This window comes from Crotalus tigris, unplaced genomic scaffold (genome assembly GCF_016545835.1).
Source record: "Crotalus tigris isolate CLP2741 ecotype Arizona unplaced genomic scaffold, ASM1654583v1 scf7180000017663.5292952, whole genome shotgun sequence".
Lineage (NCBI taxonomy): Eukaryota > Metazoa > Chordata > Lepidosauria > Squamata > Viperidae > Crotalus > Crotalus tigris.
Window position 1 is genome coordinate 1798040 of NW_024096550.1, and position 22231 is coordinate 1820270.

At 36.3% G+C, this 22231-nt stretch overlaps 1 pseudogene; it reads right to left on the bottom strand.

Moving 5' to 3' along the window:
- Window positions 1-1839: 1839 nt before the first annotated feature.
- LOC120304843 lies at window positions 1840-20363 on the bottom strand (annotated as a pseudogene).
- Between the last annotated feature and the right edge of the window lie 1868 nt (window positions 20364-22231).

Below are 22231 nucleotides of genomic sequence, written 5' to 3' on the forward strand. Positions count from 1 at the left end.
TTTTTAATCTTCTAGCTGGGGGGCTTCCATCTGCATTTCTACAGAGTTGGTTTCTGCTTGGGGGAGGGAGACCTGGGGCTATTAAGAAAAAACTGGGCATGCTTTTCTGCTCTTTAAGATCTTTTGAGGAAATATATTTTTCTGCCCTTTTAATATTTCTTTCTGGGGGGGGGGGGGCTGACTTCCTACAAGACCAAATGCTTATGCTGTGAAATCTCTTTGCTTGCTTATAATAGCTCTAATGATCTCCTTGATTAGATACTAAGTTCCATAAACTCAAGTCAGTATATGTACATATTGGAGTTAAGGAAGTGGCTTGAATGTAAATGCTGACATTAACCAAGCTTCCAGAAACCTAATCTTCATTAGTGGATGCTGATGATAAGGAACAACTTGAAAAGAACTAGAATTCCTAGTGGAAAACAGACCTTTGAAATATTCTAGTGAATGCTTCTAGTGAACTATCCCTGTTCTGTGTTTTATAAAGAAGTTTTCTTGAGTTCATTTCAGGTTATATTTTCTTGCCTGAAGAGAATCAAAAGGGAGCAGCACATGGTTTCTTGAGCTGCATGATGAACATAACTCAAATGCTTGATTAACTGGAAGTGGTTCCATACTGGAACTCTGATTAAAAAACAGACCTTCACTCTAATTTTTGTAACAGGGATCACTCCCATAGTAGAGTCATTGCTCCCATTGAAAGTTTCCCTCCTGTCTTTCACTTACCCATTCATCTGGCTGGAATATCAGCACCAAAGCACCGAATATTCTCCTAATATTAATATTGACTAATGATGAGATATTGAGGAGGAGTTTATGAGAATGACCTGTATATTTCTGGCACTCATTTGGATGCATCTAGATTTGAATCTGCGTCTGGGAGGTAAAATACAGTCAGTGACAAGGATCAGAAGGCCCAAGATTAGGCCTGGAGCATCTGTAGAATTGGAGACCTTGGTCAAAATGAGAAAATAGCAGCATTGAAATCACAACACAAGCTTGGTCTCTTTTGTTTGTGTGTGTTAGGTACAACAAACAAACCTACATATGAAGAGTTCAAATTAACTACTTTACTGCTCAATGCCTATTTCACGGCAATGTTCCCAGGCTGGCAGTTTGCACCTGGCCAAACTAAATTCAACGGCAATTGAAGAGAGGTATCAGACCTTGTTCTCTTGTGCCTGTGTAAAGATTCCAGACTAATTCCCTGCTTGATTCTACCCCTGGTTCAGCCAGTGTAGATGATTTCAAAGTGGATGTACAAATGCATGTTTAACAGCACATTGCTGCTTCCATAATTTGCCCCATTTTCTCACACTGCTTGCACACAGATGTTTCTGGTTTTATTGATGCAGAACACTCAATAGAGAAAGAAAGAAAACAAAATGATAAAAATATTTAGTCTATAGACTACAATATAAAAAGGGTCAGGATTAATCATGAAACTATACTTTCACAGATTACAAAGCATAACAATATTAGCAAAGCTTCTAATAGCAGAGAATTTGAATTTTAAAAAATGCCATATATTGTCCAGCATCTACAGTATACTGGCAGATCACTCTTTTACCTTTCTTAATAAAATACAGTAAAGCAGACTAAGAGAACATTTTTATAGGTATAATACATGTTTAAAGTGCCAATTTAGCTAGAATAATGAAATAAAAGAAACCTAGTCTATAAAACTATTTCCTACAACAAAAGTTTTTGTTCAGCCACATTGTTCAGCAGAATAGAGCATTTGGGGGGGGGGAATCAGATACATCAGAAATCTCTTCAAAGGTATCTTGGAGAAACTATCTATATAAACATAGAGAACACTGATAATATATCAGCTAATCTACTCAGAAAACTTTGATTTAGATGAATTTTTATAAAATAACCAATCAAGCAAAGTAATAAACCAAACAAGCATAAAAGTAATGAACTAGAAAATATGAAATGTTTAATCTTGGAAATTATGTAAAAGGTATGTATAATTTGTTTTCTAATCATCTCACTTCATTTAGAAAGCTATGTACTAAGATTTCAAGAAACAGGCAAGTGGCTGAGATGTTGTTTTCTGCAGAGACTCCAACACTGATATTAATGCTTGTGTTTTTGCATCAATTCAACAATATCGGGATAACAGTGTTGTGGGCCATCCAAACCCAAGATAGGATCAAAATGTTGCCAGTCAGGGATATCTGTATAGAAAACTAAATAAGTGATTCGAGTAAGCAATGATTCAATATTTCTTCTTTTTGTAGCAATATCTTTTCCTCCACTCCACATGGCTACTGGCACATGAACATCTTCTATTTTATAAAATGGGGGTTTTGTCTGTGGATGAAAAAAGGAAGGGAAAAAAAAAGAATTTAATTTGGGAATTCCGCACTGTGCAGAAAAGTTGTCTGATGGATTCATGGAATGTTGATAGCTAGTTAAACTCATAGTGAAGTCATCTGTCAGAATTATCTGCCAATCACAGCAAAGCTATGATGACTAGGTGACTAAATGCCAACATTTGGGCACCAGAAAGCAAGAGGGCAGCAATACCAAGAAGATGTCACTAATAGCTTAAGAGTTATTAACTATTAATAGCTTTCCATCTCTTTCTTTTATGGTCTTGTAGCCAGATGATGCTGTCTTAATTTCAGGTGTTTAGAGAAAGTTAACATCTAAAATTAAGAAACCATCATCTGACTGCAAGACAACAGAGATAGGAGAAGGATCATCAACCAAAACAGTAAGTGCTATGCTGTTACAAAATGAGCCATGGAAAATGTCTTGCTCTCTTTGAGGATGCTGAAGTTTAACTAGGCTGGAAAATTATTTACAAGGGAAAACCTGAAGGCTTTCCTAGCAAAACACGACATCTTTATCTTTTTCTTTGATGGTGGGTGTGATTGATTAATTGTTTGATTATCAAGGGCTTATCTTGGTCTTATCAGTCTAGAGTAAAACAGATTATGAAAATATAATTCTGAAGACAAGTGTTAGAAATTTCCACAAAAGGTCAACATTCATTCCTAGTATTTTACTGTCAATTATGTTCACCCAACATTGTTCTTCACCCCTGAAAGTTGACAGAAAAACTGCATTTTAACAGCTTTTCAAACTTTTTGCCAGCAAAGGAGCCATCTTAGCCTTGGAAGTTCCAAGAAAGTCTATTTCTGAGCCTCCACCTTTCCTATTTCTGAAATTGCAGATGATGTCTATTTCTGAGCCTCCACCTGTCCTATTCATCAGCAGAAGAGGGTGGGATATTCATTACTTCAGGTGACTTGTTAGATTATATCAATCAGGTTCTAACTGTAATCTTGGACTCAGGCCTCATCGAGGTCTATTCAGGTACATTATTTTTTACCAACCCTTTCTCTTCCATAGGCCATTTCTCCTTTAAACCCTTCAAGAAACTTGAGTTGCCATTCAACCAGGGATTATATAGTCCTGCTCTGGAAATAGCAGTGTTCCAATATCTAAGGAACTGCCACAAAGAGGAGGGGATCAACCTATTCTCCAAATCACCTGAAGGCAGGACAAGAAGCATTGGATGGAAACTAATCAAGGAGAGAAACAACCTAGAACTAAGGAGAAATTTCCTGACAGTTAGAACAATAAACCAATGGAATGGCTTGCCTCCAGAAATTGTGAGTGCTCCATAACTAGAGGATTTTCAGAAGAGATTGAACAACCATTTGTCTCCATTAGTATAGGATTTCCTGCTTGAGCAGGGATGGACTAGAAAACCTCCAAGGTCCCTTCCAACTCTGTTTTTCTGTTGTTCAGTTAAATGACTAGTACTTATGTTTTTTGGTAAGGCCTATTTACTTCCCTTCCTGTATTATAACTAAGGAGAAGTAGTCAGGAGGGCCCAGTGGTGGATAGAAAGTCAACTACCACCACATTTTTTTTGTCCAGAGTTTGCTTTTGCTATAGTTTTGCTTTCCTCTTTCAATTATGAAGCATCCATCATTACCATTTTAGGTCTCTATCACTTGAACACTCTATAGTTCATTTGAGTTCAAGAGAGGAAGAAACAGCAGAACAAAGTTTTCACTAGTTTTGAGACAAAAATGAAGAACAAATCTCGGGTCTGAGGCAGCTTTTCAGAAAAACTGTAAGATCAAACTGAGAAGTTGGACTCTGCCTACTTCAAACTTCCCCTATGTGAGACTCAGGAGAAGATTATGTTTCCAGAAAGATGGATAGCAACCCCTCCCCAATATAAAATATAGAAGGATACAAAGATCTTTATCTACATGTTTACATATGTAAACTTGTATAACTCATGTTTTCAACTAATTGTGTATTTTTAGTTTGGAAGTATTCACAGCTGTTGGATAAATTATAGGAAGTCAATAATATTTCATTAGATTTTTTTTTTTAAAAATCATACTTCTTCTTACCATGTTGTATACTTCCCTGTTCTTATGACCATAGTCATAATATTTAAATTCCACAGAACGTATAATCTAAAAGGAAATGAAACTATTATCCACAATTTAAAAATTAATTATGAAATCTTAATTTTAAGAAATATTAACATGGTAGATATATAGATGTACAGTATGCACAAAATCTTTCATCTGGAATATTATTAAAAAAAATACAAAGTTGTTTAAAAGAACAAAAACAGTAAACAGTGAAAATAATATTTACTATTTTATTTTTTATTTTACTAAGTAAGATAATAGCATAAAGAATAAATTTTAAAACATTAGACACATAAACTAATAAAAGGAACCAACCCAAATGTAATGTGAAATCTTAAATCAAAAATAAAAATTCTTTAGGAGATAAGGAATGTCTTAGATTAGTGCTGAACAGACTTTCACCTGGGAACTAAGTATAGTGAAAGAAGAATTTCAGGAAATAAATTCCTCCTAGAGTTTGGAAATTTATTTTTATTGTACAAATGATAAGATGGGCCCATACATGTCTATATATGCTAGATTTAATCAAATTTATTTATCCAATTTATATAGCCACATATCTCAGAACTGTGACTCTAAGCAGTTGTACAATAAAAACAAAAGCAATAAAAACATTTTAAAATAACCAGAAAAAACAAAAACAAAAGTATGCATATAACCTGGGAAACTGCTTAAAAACTCAGGCATGAAAGAGCACCTTTGTTAGTTTTATAACTTAGCTTTGTATAGTGCAATAACATATGGATTTCTACCATTTTAGTACATTTTAATTACTACCATGTATTACTAACTTTTTTGATTGCATGATTATAGCTATATAGCCGAAAAAGTGAAATCACAGCTCCCATTTCTTTAGCTGATGTTGGCCTTCATATGCATCAAGTTCTTCCCAAGAAAATAGGATGTCATAATGTATCAGCAAACTAAATGTACAAATATAAGAAGTGTGGCTTTTTTAAAATTGGCAGATGGAATTTTTGCCAACAAGCAAGTTTTCTCATTATTTTCTGATTTTCTATAATTTTCTTTTTTTAATAATTTGCTAATTATTATGGTTTGTTGCAATGTCAGCCAGATATTCAAACTGGATTTGACATTTTTATTCACCTATCAAGTTTGTCCCAAGGACCTGGGATAGGCAAATGTTGTTTGATAGTATTAAATGCATCATTGCAGAATGTAAGCTGTTCTGCAAAAGTTGCCTTTTGCAATTGACTGGTGGCTATTTTGTCAATGCCAATGTTATTAAAGTGGTGGTCTAGTTGTTTTGGGATCTGTTACTATTGGCATTGTTTTTGCTTTCTTTTGCCACAGTTCTATTTCTATTTGCAGATCTTTTTATTTTGTTATCTTCTCCAGTTCTATTCTGCTGTGTCCAGGTATTGTCATGTCCACTATTCAGAATTCTGTTCTCCTTCTTACCAAAAATCATTAAGTCTGGGATATTATGTGGGAGGTGCCTGTTGGTTTGAATTCTAAAGTCCCACAGCAATTTAGCTTCTTCATTTTCTATTACCTCCTCTATTTTATGGTCCGACCAATTCTTGCTTGCAGGCAAATGGTACGTCATGCAGATCTTCCAATGCATCTTTTTTACTATTTTGTTGTTTTTAGTCAGTCTGGGAGATCTTCTTGCAGCAGCTAAACAGGTGACCCATTCTTTCTTCAGCTTCTTCTAGAGATGGAACTTGCTGTGTATGGCTGTCTTCTCAATTCTAGCTTTATATGCATTTGTTCTTAAGGCTTGGTCGTATGAACCACAATTAGCTCTTTCGTCTCTTTCTTCAACTTTCCTGCTCTTGGCCATTGCCAGGTCTTGTTATTATCTGATTTGCCTGTTATTTCATTTTCAGTGTACTAGCCATGCAATACTTTGTTTTCACAAGTCTCTTTTTTGTTCTTTATTTGGTTTTTCTTGTACAGAGACCACTTTGATCTCTCCAGTAGTCAGTAAGCCTGGCTTCAGTGCATCTTCTTCACTGTCCACTATTCCAGCTGTGCATATAATGAATTGTGTTTCCTAGGTTTTAATTGCCTTAACTGTATTTCCTCCACTGAATTTAGACTTTAAGATCTTCTTGACTTTTAATGTATTTACTTGTAATCTTCTTGACTTCAGTGAGCTTGATGTTATCAGCTTGAAAGATGCTCACACATTTATAGTGGTCTTCATACAGACTCTGGATGTAATTTCCATAGGGCCGAGTCGTCTTATACGCCGGAAATACTGGTAGTTTCCGGCGTATAAGACGACGTTCTAGGAATGCGGCTCGGCGACAAAGACAGGGGTCATCTTATACGCTGGGTCGCCTTGTACGCCAGCATACACGGTACATGACCAATAAACAAATAACCCTAGTTATCATGTCTTTTGTGCCCATACAAACCATTTAGTTAAATATAAAACTTTGAGTGCGTGTATCTGGGCTGACATCCCATTCTTTTCTGCAACCTCTCATTTCATCAGTAGTTTTAAGAATAGTTTGGTAAATTGCTTTCAGCATAAAGAGAATCTGTTCCTGATCTTCCTCCATATTCTTTTAGTAATGTATTAAGTTAAAAGCTTTGCACTAAGAGAATGTAAAAAAAATATTTTTCAGTAAGTATGGAACACAGCTGGGCTTCACAGTTGATATCTCAAGGTTATAAGTCTTATCTATTATCTAGGTTGCCAGCCAAGTCTCTTTTGCGCAATAACAGGTTGTAATATCAGGTTTAGCCACAAGATATCACCCCATATTTAAAATTTTCCTTTAGGTCTGAGGTTTTTATAATCTTTTCAGTTTTACTTCTTTTTTATGCATAAAAAACCCAGATCTTCAGTAAAAGTAGGAAGTCTTTTAGTCCACAAGCTTTAAGAAGTAAAATTCCAATTAGGATCAAGTTATTCTTGCAATGTTTTTAAACTCCCTTGAATAGTCAGTCGCTGCTGTTTTTAGAGGGAGGGGTAAAATCTCCCTTCCCTCTTCACAGGGGGGAAAGTACTTAAGCATGCAGGTAGAAAAGATATTTAGGATTTAAGAGAGGTAGATCTCACCCAGTATCTTCCACATTGCTTTAAAGTTACTTGATGGTAACAGTTTGGAGGGCTGCCCTGGATCAAATGGAAGTTTGGAGGGCTACTGCCCTTCTGCGATCAAGTGGGGATCCCTTCCTTGCTGGTCACCCATACAGGCAACTTTCAACCCTTTCTAGGGTCCCCCAGTGATGCAAAACTGGATGTGGAAGATGGAGCTCACCTTCCAGATGTCCATGGCAGCTGCGTCGGCAAACTGGAAGTCCAAAACTTGTTAATTTTGATTTGCCTTGAAAATAATGAACAAACTTAAATCATACTCTACCTGACTCCAGTGATTCATGTTTTTTACTGATGTAAAATCAGGAAAAATCCCTGCAAATACATCTGCTCGACTCTGAAAAAACAAAAGGAAGTTACATTTTTTTCTTTGAGGAAATATATGAAAGTATTATTTATTGTTACATTGTTATAAAATACAAAGAAATGAAGAAGAAACTGTTTCCCCCACTTTCCCATACTTCAATTTTCAAAAATAAATTGCATACAACAACAGACAATAGAAAAACACTATTGGACCAATATGTGAGTAAGTGATTTCCTATTATATGCCTTTGAAAATGCCTCCCCAAATGTTTATAATATTTTTTCTCTGAATTTATGATGCTGAACTTAGGGCTAATTCACTAACTTTGCCTCACTCTGATTGGCTGGAGAGAACCAATTACATCATTCAGTTTTCTCAATATTCTTAGTATATAGAATGGAAGTTGCAATGGCTGGTAGCAGAAAAGTTATAGAATTTCTGAATCAGTTTGGGGCCTATTTATTTATTTATTTATTTCATCAAACAGAAATTACAAATTTGAACAAACAAAATAAGAAAATCAAAATGTGATAGGGACAACTCGCACACCCGTGCACACATATACTCCCCCTTAGGAACCTCCTGAATATGGAGTGAAATCCACAGAAGTTAAATTAGAATTAAAACTGTGAAAGTTAATGGCTGAGACAACTGAATCAGGTAAGATATTCCAGCCTTTGACAATTCTATTACAAAAAATGAACATTTTACAATCGAGTTTAGAACGCTTTACATTAAGTTTAAAGTGGTTGTTTCACATGCATTAGATTAAGATTAAAGCTAAAAAAAGTCAGTTATAGGTGAACCGTTGCTATGTACAATTTTGTATGCAATACCTAAGTCTTGCTACAAGTATCACCGCTCGAGTGTATTAATGTCTGATTAGGATCATTAAGGATTCCAGACAGTTAAACAGTATTGTAGGATTGGCCTAATGTACGTTTTGTAAGCTGTAATGAACAATAAAATATTTCCAGAAAGAAAAAAATTGTAGAATTAAATATATAACTTGTAGTGCTTTTTTTAAAACAATGCTGATACAATGAATTTAAGAACATAAATCATTAGAGATGAGTACACCCAGGTCCTTTGATGCAGTGATCTAAACCAGATCCTTGGTCTTGACTGGTTGGTTTGAATAACTCTTCACTAAATCCAATCTCTGAAACCCATTAAGTTTCCTATATCCTTAGAGAATATCCAATTCACTCTTCCATTTCTGCATGTAAATAATGCAAATTTCAAACACTGAACCCAATAAAATATATTTACTATGGTTGAAGGAGGCAACTCATCCTTTGTTGTCTGTTATTTCATTGCTCCCTTCAATCAACACCATAAGTTTTGGTCTATAATGTCAAAATTTTGCAATAAATACACCATCTAGACATTTATATAGTTTTGTTATTGTAAATACAAACACAGGGCATATTTTTAAGGATTGGTTTTCCCCCCATCTTTGCTTAGTGTAACACCATGTGCCCATTGAGGATCAGAGGGGGAGTTTTGGCAACACAAGGCTTTCCCAGAGAGGGGCCCCAATTAAGAGTTAAACTGGATGGGGGGGGCAGGAAAGGCTCAGGCTAGGATTCTGCTAAAGCAATCTTTTTCAATTTTGTATTCTGAAAGTTCAAGTCCACATATCTTAAAGCTATCAAGGTTGAGAAACACTGCTGTTAAAGTATAATTCTAATCTTCCAGTGGACTGTGATTAAACTTGCCCTGTTATGTGACATGTTGCAACATATCACAACGTTTTTGCATTGCCAGAGCTGGGGTAGGCGTGGCTTCCACATGATACAACCAGCCTGCGGGCCAGCAGTTTGACACCCCTGTTCTATGTAGAAAGTATAAATAAAAATGGAGCTTACTTACTACATTTAGATTTTTCTTATTATATCCCCTGTAAGGAAAATGTTTTGTAGGCATAGTCGGTCAATCCCTGGATAGCTGCATGCATAGATCATGCTTCTTTTTACTCTCTCACTAAAAATGGAAAATTCTTTAGTGCCCCACATAAGCTGCAAAATAAAAATGACCCATCAATATTCTATTTCCAAGCACCTTCCTCCTTTTCCAACATGAATTTTGCCTTCCCCATATTAAATTTATCATTGGAAGTCCTTCTCTAGATTTTCATACATCTCTACAAATTCACACTGTTACATTAGATTTTATAGATTTCAATCAGAACAATTATGCCCTTCATTGCAACACAATTGGGAAAAACTACTTCTAAACAGGAAGAAAAAAAATGTTTTTTTTTGTTTTTAATTCTGCCACTCAAAGTCATGTGCAGGTAGTTCTCACTTAAAGACCCTAGCTGGGATAGGCAACTCCACTGTTAGGTGAAATAGTCACTAAGTGGAAAATTGTGTCGCTGTGATTGTGCTTTTCCAGTTGGAAACAGACAACACTATCAGTTTCACTCCTTTGCCTTTGTCTCCTAACACATTCCCTGACCTTTGAAATGCTAGAATGCCTGCTACCTGTCTTGTACACATTAAAAGGAATATGATCATGCTGGCAACCTGAGATGATGAGACAGTTTCTGACTCCACACCATGAAGGTGTTAAAGGTAGTGATAGGATTCAACTGGTTTGCATTGGTTCGGCAGAAACGGTAGCTAAATTTTGTTGAGTTCGGGGAACTGGCTGAATGCACACCGCTTCCAGAAGTCCGTTCTAGGCCTCAGAGGCCTGGAGGAGGCCTCCCAGGCCTAGAATGGCCCGATAGAAGTGCGGGGATGCCACTTCTGGAAGTCTGTTCTAGGCCTCAGATGCCCAGGCCTGCATCCATGCAGAGAACCTGTTCGGGGATTTGAATCCCACCACTGGTTAAAAGTGATAACTAATAGCTTGAATTAGTCTTGCAAACCAGCAACCAATGCAGTTTGCGAAATAGTGATGTTACATGCGCCACCCTAGGGATCTCCAGAATTTTGCGCTACTGCATTCTGCACCTGCTGCAGCTTCCAAATTCAAGGGTAGCCCTTACTACTAAAATTCTTGTTTTTGTGATCTTTCAATTTTAATCTTTAAAACTTTGGCAGCAAATGTACTCAATAAGCATGATATACAAGGTGTGCAGGTTGAGGTGCATTAGTCCCCTATAACTAGATTTAGAGCATACAGATAGAATAATTAAATACCTACTTCTCTGAGTCAGTCTGAAATTCTTCCAAGTGCACCAAATGTCCCAGTTATACCTTCCAAAGTGTAAGCAGGTGTAAGGCTTATAAAGAGCTTCACTCTATCAGTGAGGCAGGGCTGGATTGCAAAAGCAACCAAACCTGCAAAAAAGGAAGGATTAAAACTGTAGGATTGCATGATTCCTCTATTTACTTTTAGTGATGGCCTGAATCTTATCTGTCCTTTTGAGAAAATCTCCCTCCCTCCCCCCACTCACACACACCCAAAAATTAAAAGCCACAATTTTTATATTTCTAGGGTTGGATGAATTTCTTTATGAATTCTCAGTATGGGGTTAAGATCCATTTGATTCCTGTAGTAGAATACAATATTGCCAACATCTTTAGTTCTTAACCATGTTTCAAGGGACTAAAGCTTCAAGGACTCAAAGCAAGTTTCTTCTCTAGTCAGAATAAATGTCAATTAATTAATGTCAGAAACTTGTATAGTAGTTGTCCACACTGCAAACATATTTTAAGAAAAGCATATTTCTCTCAGCTCAAAACTCAGCAAAATGTATTAGAAGTAGGTTATGCTGGATGCAGGAATTCTAATGGATAGTCAACTTCTAAATAAGAAGATTGCGTTGATAAAAGATTGCATTGATGTTATCTAATATGGTAATGAAAAGTCTACAAGAAAATCACCAAGCTGAGAGAGTACTGAGAATCCCACAAATAAGAAGTCAAAATATAAATCAGTTTGAGGAGCAATATGCCGAGGTGGCACAGCAGTTAGAGTGCAGTACTGCAGGCCACTTTAGCTGACTGTGTTCAGCAGGTCAGCAGTTCAAATCTCACCGGCTCAAAGTTGATTCAGCCTTCCATCCTTCCGAGGTAGGTAAAATGAGGACCCAGATTGTTGGGGGCAATGTAAAATATATATACATTGCTTACTGGTGTACACCGCTTAGAGAGTGCTTGCACTTAAAGCGGTATATAAGTCTCATAAATAAATAAATAAATAAATATTATGATTTTCCCTTCTTTTCAATCCAAGGGAAACATTCATATTTATTTTGAGAAGAGCACCACCTACTCCTAGAAAAGTATTTGTGAACTGGTTTCCAACTTAATTACCACTGTCTGAAAAGCTCCCATACCTTAGGGACACACAGCAGAAGAATTAAAAATAACAGTGATCTAAGAAGGAGAATGTGAGAAAAGCCATTAAAAATAAAAATAAAATAAAAATAAAAAAACCAAAGTCATAAAAGTTTCAGGAGTAAAAAAAGATATGTGGAGAAAAGAGTCAAAGGACCTAGGTAAATGCTCTGCAAAGGAGCCTCTTAAAGACCCCTCTGATGGTGCCAGCAAGCTTATAATACTGTCAATTGAAAATCCCCAAAACTGATATTTAGGTATTTTATGGGAGCTAACTAAATGTGTAGCTATGTTATAAGTGCCACAATTGGCCTCAACAAATATTCAGAAATTGAAATGGAAATTCGAAGTTGATTGACCTCAGAAGAACCAAAGTGACCCAACCTCAGTAAGGTACTTTGGTGCACTTCCATGAAATCAAGGGCCACTCTGTATTGGCTGAAATGGCATTATAAATTCATGACAGTTAATTAATCATAATAGAGATGAAAGGGACTTTGTAAGTCTTCTAGTTCTGCTCAAGCAGGAGACCCTATACCATTTCAAACAGGTGGCTGTCCAATTTTTTCTTAAAAACCTCCAGTGATGAAGCACCCACAACTTCTGAGGGCAAGCTATTCCACTGCTTAATTGTCCTCACTGTTAGGAATCTTCTCCTTCATTCCAGGTTGCTTCTCTCCTTGATTAGTTTCCATCTGTTGTTTCTTTTCTTGCCTTCTGGTGCTTTGGAAAATAAGTTGACCCTTTCTTCTTTGTCCCTCAAATACTGGAATACTGATATTATGTCACCACTAGTCCTTCTTTTGTCTAGACTGGCCATACACAATTTCTGCAACTGTTCTTTAGATGTTTTTGTCTCCAGGCCCTTAATCATCTTAATTGCTCTTCTTTGTACCTTTTCCAAAGTCTCAACAACTTTTTTGTACTGTGGTGACCAAAACTGGATACAGTATTCCAGGTGTGGTTTTACTAAGGATTTATAAAGCAGTACTAATACTTCATGTGATCTTGATTCTATGCCTCTGTTTATACAAATAAGGATTGCTTTAGCTTTTTTTGGCTGCTGTCGCACCCTACTGGCTCATGTTTAAGTGATTGTCCACTAGGACTCCAAGGTCCCTCTCACAATTACTGTTTTTGAGCCAGGTTTTGCCTAATCTGTATTTGTACCTTTGGTTTTCTGGGCCTAGGTGTAAAACCTTGCTTTTCTCTACATTAAATTTCATGCTGTTGGGCAGGACCCATTGTTCAAGTCTGTCAAGAACTTTTTGGATCAAAAAAAAAAAAAAGAAAAAAGAAAAAAAAGAACTTTTTGGATCCTGAGCTTGTCTTCTGGGATGTTGGATATTCCTGCCAGCTTAGTGTTATCTGCAAATTTGATGAATTCCCCTTCTATTCCCTCATCTAAGTCACTTATGAAGATATTGAAGAGTACTAGGCCAAAGACGGAACTTTGAGGTGGTACCCCACTGTTTCCTTCATTCCATGTATATTAAGAATTACTCATTGAGTCCGGAAAAATCCCACATTTTTCTAGTTTACCAAGAAGTGGGTTGTGGTCTACTTTGTCAAATGCCTTGCTGAAGTCTAAATATACTATGTCTACAGCATTTCACTGATCTACTAATTTAGTCACTTTGTCAAAGAATGAAATAAGATTGGTCTTGCATGGTCTGTTTTTAACAAACCCATGCTGGCTACTAGTTATAACTTTATTTTTTTCTAGATGTTCACATCTGTTTTTTGATTTTTTTGATTATTTTTTCCAGATAGTAGGCTGATGTTAGGCTGATTGGTCTGTAGTTTCCTGGGTCTGGTTTTTTTTCTCCTTTTTGAAAGATTGAAACCATATCACCTCTTTTCCAATCCTCAGGTAATTCTCCGGTGCTCCAGGATTTTTTAAAAGATAGGATACAATGGCTCTGAGATAACATTTGCCAGCTCCTTCAGAACTCTGTGATGTAATACATCGGGTCCTAGTGATTTCTATTTATCAAGATCAGACAGGTGTTCTCTTACCATTTTATTGCTTATTTTAATTTTTATTTCTTATTTTAAATTTTATTTCTAATTTTTATAATTGTCTTTTGTTTGTAAAAGACAATTGTCTTTTACAAATATGTTTTTGATAGGTTGGGCTATAGTTTCTTTTTGCATGAAGACTGATGCAAAGAATGCGTCAAAGAAGATGCTTCCTTGCCATCTTCTCTTTTTAGTGGACTGACTTTTCTTTTGACTTTTTTCTTGTTATCCTCATAAGGATATCTGTCAATGACCCTTAATCAGGAATGATTTTGAAGGCTTCATAGTAAAGATACAGAATTATGGAGATAAGCTGATGTGAAGAAAAACAAACAAATTTACATTGATATTTTCTTTCAGTTGCTCAGTCCAGTTGAAAAAGGAATGCTGGATCCTTCGTTAGTAGATAGAGAAAAACCGTTTTATTATAAAATGATAATAAGACTATATTCTTAACTTACCTATTCCTGCTCCTTGGGAATGGCCAATATAATATAAAGAGTCTTGTTTTGTTTTATGTAGGATGAAATTTATTGTTGCTGGTATATCATAAACTGCCATTTCATGAAAACTGTAACACAAAAATACATAAAAATACACACTTGTCTCTTACTATATCTGGGCCTTAAGCTCGAAGTACGTGATTAGGACTCACTGATTGGCAATACAATCTGAAATACCACACACATGTTGTAATTGTCCCCATTTTAAAAAATTAATAATTCAAAGTAGATTTGTCCAGAAAAATATCTATTTGGTATTGGTGATAGTGGTTTAGCTAGACCCTGGCTGAAAGCTCTTAAGGAATTTATATTATTGTATTGTATTGTATTATGTTGTGTTATGTTGTGTTGTATTGTGTTGTGTTGAACTGTGTTGTGCTTCACTATACTACACTACGCTATATTATATTGTACAAGGTATAATCGGTAGAGCGGCCCATCTCATCACAAATAACTGGGTGGTATACAACAATCAGGTAAACAACAGATATAAGCTCAATAAATATAAAACTATAAAAATACATATTAAAAAAAATACTATAAAAACAATTATACAAATCCTGGGCAGAGGGAGGATAACAATGGAATTTTCAACATCTAAGCATGTCTCTGGTTGCCTGGGAGCTGAAGCCGGATAACATAACCATTATCAACTGATTGGATAATGTAGCTTTGAATATATTCACAGAAGGGAACTTATTAATTTCCTGGTTCAACCCTATAAGTGAACAGAATGAGTCCTGGTGGCACAGTGGTTAGAATGCAATAATGTAGGATAACTGCCCACAGCCTGGAGTGTGATCCTGGCAGGCTCAAAGTTGACTCAGCTTTCCATCCTTCTGAGAGCTGTAAAATGAGGACCCAGATTGTTGGGACCAATATGCTGACACTGTAAATTGCTCAGAGAATGCTGTAAAGCACTGTGGGGTGGTATATAAGTCTAAGTGTTATTTCTACTGCTATCACTACCTTTCTAGCTTTTCTTTTGGTCCACAAGCTTAAGGTTTCTTCATGAGAACCTTAGACTTATAGTTCAAAGATTCACAACCTCAGAATTAGTAGACTTGTTTAACTCCTTTTTAAAAAATAAATATTCTTTCTGCCCATTGCTGTTTCCTACGTCCACCTTTCCTTGTTGTTCAGTGACACCTTTTTTGACTTTAAGTCTACTTTCTTTGTAGTATATGACTCATTACAGGAAAAATACTAGAAGATTATTTTAGTTGTTGATAATATCACAAGATAACCATATACAAGAAATATATGTAACATTTTTTCCTAATCTAGATATCTTGATTATCAAAACATCTTAATTTAACCACACATTTATATTCAAAAGGTTCAGTAACCCATGAGAAATAAACATTGAAATTTGCATATATTTTTTTCTCCCTACATTCTTCCTTCAAAATTCATATTTTTGCCAAGATAACCAAAATATTTTTAATGAATATAACTACACTGGAAATATATTTTTATGTATTTCTCCTTTGTGATATTGCTTTTTGAATAAATGCTTATTGTATCCATTTAAATTTGGTTGGTATAATATGTAAATATTTATTCTTAATTTATATTCATCCTGAACAACCTTTCCTAATAAATCAGTAGAATTGACCAAATATTTTCAAATCACTTTGGAATTTACCTGAAATTCCAGAATTCTTGCTGATAAATTGAAAACTGCTTGTGTCTTCTAGACCAAGTGGTCCCTCTGGTATTTATTATCCAGACATCATAGCCAGCATCTGCTAGAAAAAATCCCAGGCTGTTGCTAGGAAGATTTGCAATCCAACATCTCCCTTCCCACAGAAAATCATGCACCAATAAAGCAATCAGTAGAGGCCCTGCAAAAGAAACCAAGAATACAGGGTTTATTGTATGTTCTCTGTCAGTACAATGCAATTGGGTAGAATTCCCCAACCTTTTGGGGTTTGTGGACCAGTTAAGGGGGAAGAAGGATGGTTCCATGCATGCAGCAGGCAAGCGTCACGCAAGTGGGGATGCGTGGCCCAATTCCAAAAGGCTCAAGCCCTAGTAGTGGGCTGTAATCTGGCAGTTGGTGATCCTGGTGTACAGACTTGGATTGAAAGGGCAAAATATAACTTGGAGCTATGCACATTTGTTGAGGGTACTGTAGACCAAAGTTTTATGTTTCCAGGATTATATACCATCTGCAAAGACAGCCACAAGAACCTAGAAAAGATGCAGCTGATCTAATGTATTCTGAATAGGTTCTGTGTGCATAGCTACATACACTGTCAGTCACAGTTTGCCCTTTCAGATCCAGGTATCTATAAAACCTTAATTGTGCTACACTAATCTATCACTGATATTTCTTTCACAATATTTGCAAATTGCCCAACTGAAAATGAAACTGAAAGAACTTGGGGAAAAAAAGTAATAACAATTGAGCATATTAAATATATAATAACATAAGAGAATTGACAGAGCTATAAATTAGTTGTGTAATTGTATAATTCCCTAAAATCATTCCTGGAGCCAAAATCATTCTGGTATCCTGTCCAACAACCTTATCACCATCATCTTACAGCAGCAATCTGGCTACTACATTGTCTACCAGCTGCCGTTTCCAAGATGTGGTCAGAGGCAACTCAATGTACACCTTAGAATTTAGTTTGTCAGATGATCATAGTTCCTTTTGCAAAGGTTTCCTGGTCCAGGTAGTGCTGTAAATGCTCTGGTAGCTGCTGCAGGGAGAACACTCTTCACCAAGATTCACATCTGCTTTTTTTTTCAGGGTGAAGTAGAACTAGGAAGATGCACAAGTCATGGACCAGTTCTTCGGGATGAGCCTGACCCCATTCAAACCAACTGCCAGGATCAAAGTTAATGGATATCCATAAAGTAGCAATTCTAATTGCCAGTAAGATTTAATCTGAGCTTCCCACAGCCTCCAAGTACCAATTCAAAGTTTCACTAACTCTTAAATCAAGCCTTGCAATATTCCATACTGGGGCAATCAAGGCTTGACTGCTCTCTCTTCGTGATTACCAGTTGGAACTACCCATTGAAGTGGGAGTTATTTATGAATACCCATAAAGTAATGCTTACTACTTCCAGCCCTTGACACTAGTTTAGGAAGATACCATAGTTAATTGTCTTGAATGCTACCAAGGAGCCTAACAGGACCAGAGAGATGCATTACTTCCATCTCCATTAGAATGAACAATGCAATTTCTGTTCCAGTCACTTCTCTGGAATCCTCTGTAATGGGAACATTTTCTTAACAACTTTTCCTAATGTTGGAGATTAGTGTAAGGTTGTAGATTAAGTGAAAGTCTCAAGAACAACTGGAATAAGGAATGTTCCCTTTAAAAGAGAGACCACCAAGTTTCTTTCTTGACAAGACAAGTGGCATAACTTATCTCTTGAATCCAGCCACACATGTTCTACCTGTAGGAGCCAGAAGGGGTCTGGACTCAGCTCACCAGAAGCAGAGCTCTCACTACAGAGAAACCTATCATTTATTTGGTCCCACAAGTTCAAGAGAATCTTGGAATGAACCACCTATCATAATAACTGCTAATATCTGCACATTGTAGAATGGCAAAATAATATTCAAGACAAATATCTGTGGCTTAACAAGAAGCTCTTTTCCAGTCAAAGTTGAAAACAAGAAGCAGCTTTGCACTTCCCTCCCGAGAAGGCAGAGTGAGTTATTCATGACCACTTGAATATATATGCAATCCAAATGCTACATTACAGACTTACCTTTATGTTGGGGACAGTGTTTTCCATGAGGAATTCTGTTTAACTGAAGATAATAGCCATCATCAGTCAGAACTTGATATTCTTCACTGGGATACTCCCAATATTGGAGGATTTTGGACTATAAATAAAATAAATTCTTACTCAATATTTAAGGTGCACAGCTATTTTCAGTAAGTTGAGTAGACTTCTGATCCATATATCTTTGTGGTTTTATCTTTGGGTTTAGTGAATTAGCAGTCTTGGAAAAATTAATCCAGATGAAACATGCAGAAATTATAAATGCAGAACAGTTAAAAGCTATGCCTGATCTGTATGTTAAACACTCAAACAGACTGATTAGAATATAGCACAATTGGCTAGCATTTGGTGGGAGTGGTAGCAGATCTTGTTGATTTACTGAATGTTGATTTGCTGCTAAAATTTGTATGATACGCCAATCAATTATCATTCTGAGAATGATGGGTGGAATGAATGCTCTGCTCAATGAGTTACTCCTAGGATAGGTCTGCACCTTGTAATTATGTCTTGTCATCCCTATTGGGCAGTGGAATGGAACATGTTCTGGCTATGTTGTATTATAATAAAATAATGTCATCATAAATGGTAGAGCTTCAGAACAAAGAATTTCTACTTCATGGGTTGTATCAAAGATGATTTTCCAAAAGGCAATGAGACTTTTTTTTAGTTTTTTCTTTGAAATATTTTGTTTCTCACTTCTCATAAGAAAAACAAGACAGTCCAGTTGCCTTTTGGAAAAAGCACATTTGGGACAACCATGATCTAGATCAGGGGTCTGCAACCTTAAACACCCAAAGAGCCACTTGGACCCGTTTCCCAGAAAAAAAGAAAACACTGGGAGCAGCAAAACTTGTGTGTGTGCACGCATGATGGGGGGGGGGAGCTTGATTGAAGAGTTTAATTAAAAAGAAATAGAGGCTGCTGTGCATGAGTTCTCTCTCTCTCTTTCTCCTGTCCCCCATCTCTCTTTCCTCTCCCTCTCTCTTTCTCTCTTTCCTCTCCCTCTTTCTCTCTTTCCTCTCTCTCTTTCTCTCTCTATCCCTCTCACTCTTTCCTCTCCCTCTCTCCCTCTCTTTCTCTCTTTCTCTCTCTCTCTCTGTGTATGTGTGTGTAAAAAAGAGAGTGGCCACACCTTTTCTCTGACAAGCTTATTGGGTGGGGCTCCTTCCTTTGCTGCATCTCTGCAGGAAGCAGGAAGGGGAGGAGAGAGCCAGCCCAATAAGAATGTATGTCAGCTTGATGGAGAACAGCTTGCCAGGTGAGGAGAAGATTAAAGAGAGGGAGAGGGAGAGAGAAAAAGAGAAGGGGGAGAGAGAGAGAGGAGAGAGAGAGAGAGAGGGAGAGGAAAGATAGAGGGAGAGAAAGAGAGGGAGAGGAGAGAGGGAGAGAAAGAGAGAGGGAAAGAGAAAGAGGGAGGGAGAGAGAAAGAGAGAAGGAGAGAGGGAGAGAGAGAAAGAGAAAAAGAGAGAGGGAGAGAGAGAAAGAGAAAAAAGAGAGAGGGAGAGAGAGGGAGAGAGGGAGAGGAGAGGGGAGAGGGAGAGAAAGAGGGAAGCACAAGTTCCTCTCTCTCTCTCTCTCTCTCTCTCTCTCTCTCTCTCTCTCTCTCTCTCTCTCTCTCTCTCTCTCTCTCTCTCTCTCTCTCTCTCTCTCTCTCTCTGCAAATGGCAGAGGAGGCTGGGAACCACAGGAAAAGGCTCAAAGATCCGCATGTGGCTCCGGAGCTGCAGGTTGCCGACCCGTGATCTAGATGATTCAGAATCACCCTAGATACTTCAGAGGTTCTTCCTTCTCCAGGTGAAGACTTAAGATGCTCTTGGCATGCCAAGGTCAGAAGCAATGAACACAATCACAAAAAGAAGATATACTTGTTTCATGTAAAAAACTTACGATTGTCATGAATCCTTCAGAATTCAAATGTCTTCTATTGAAAAAGTCTTCTGAATTTGTAGTCTGCTGGATTAAGCATGTCAATACCATAAACACCCACATTCCACCTGTGAGTAAAATAATTATGGCTTAAGGTTATAATTTTAATGTCTGAAAATCTTCAAGAATATTTTTTGATACATATTAGAATACATTTCCCAAAGGCCTGGCTGTATGGTCTTCACAACTAAAAAATTTGGCAACATTTATTAGTCGGCATTTCCTAAATTTATGTTTTTCAGATGGTCTACCATTCTCACTACAGAAATAATAATGATAATAAAAACAATATATTCTTTAAAAAAAACTCTATTTTATAGTCCAAACATAATTTAAAGGTATTAAAGAAAATATTATTAAAATAAATCTTTAAAAGGCAAAGAGAAGACCTTGGTTTTGATAATAACTACAAACATTTTGGTACATGAGAATTTGGAAAACATATCACACACTTCAATCCACACATACATTTATATTATAGAAAAACAGGGAGAGATGTTTCTGCTGTCCTGTTCTTTGGAAGTATTAGATAGTGATCATTCTGAAACCTGGCCCTTTAGTTGATTCAAACTCCATAATCCTCAGCTGGAATTATTGATCAGTTCTGTCATTGTAAGAAAATTAAATTCAGTTGTAAAAATCTAATGCTTACCTATTAGTATATTGTCCAGGAGATCTTGAGTACTGAACAGATGCTGCATAAAGTTTAACAGAATATAGTAAAGTACAAGTCATCATCATCAAGTAAGTTGGTGAATGTAGCATATATATTTAAATTTTAAATTGGCTGACTCAGGGAAACAGAAGATAGAATCCAGGAAAATAAAACCTGCTTCACAATTGCCTGAGGCTGCTCATTATGTTTCATTATGCCTGAGGATTATTAATGGGAAAAAAAGATGTGGACATGAAACAGCTTGAGCAAGAAATCCTGGATGATGCCTGTATGGGATTTAAAAAGTAGGTTAGTAAAAGCTTTGAAGACTCCTTTTAAATTCCAAAGAGCAATGAAAGATTAAATCTGCAGTGCCACAGGAAAGATTTAAAGGTCAAAACTATGCAGAGCAAAAAGAATATATGAATATATTGACTAGCAATAAATGATTTGTTTGATATTTCTCTAATTGCTAATGGACCTTTTGCTGAACTAACATGGAAAGGATGATGATTTCTGGATTTTGTGTGGATTTTATTTATTTTATCAATTTAAAATATTTATATAGCCGCCCATCTTATATTGAACTCTGGGCAGCTGCCAATCAGCAATTAAAACAATATCAATACTAAAATAACATAATACATAAATATATTAATACTACAAACATTAAAAACCTGGCACAGATACCTTTTGAAGGAGGAAATTAGAAAATAGTAGCCATGATATCAACAACGTCAGTAATGATATCTGCTTCTATGGATAGACTATGTCAAAAAATATTATTGAAGAAATATCATATGTAAAACAATTTTTTCTGACAAAATGGAGATGGTGTTGAAAGTGGATTTACAGCTGACAGGTGAAGAGAATGACTAAAAAAATGTTTCACTAGATCTAGAAAAGATTGTAAAATTTAAAAAGGAAATACAAATAATAAACCAAGGGATGAACCTAGATAATTTTTCCCACTGGATGTAAATAAGAATATTGTTAAAGCCTTGAAAAACTTTGATGGGAAAAACATGAACAGAAATCAGTTCTTAAGTCAATATTTGAATGAACTAAAGATTAGAAGTAAACGGAAGAAATACAAAGTTGGTTTAAATGATCAAAGTTAAAATAAGATGTGGTATTCCTTCTGGCTACCCTTTTTGGACTTTCTGCTGACAATAGGACTGAAAAAAAAAGATATTTCATTGATTTGTTTACATGTATGAGATGGGACATGGGAAGAAGAGATAAATGCTTGTGACTTGAGAAACGGTGCAGAGTT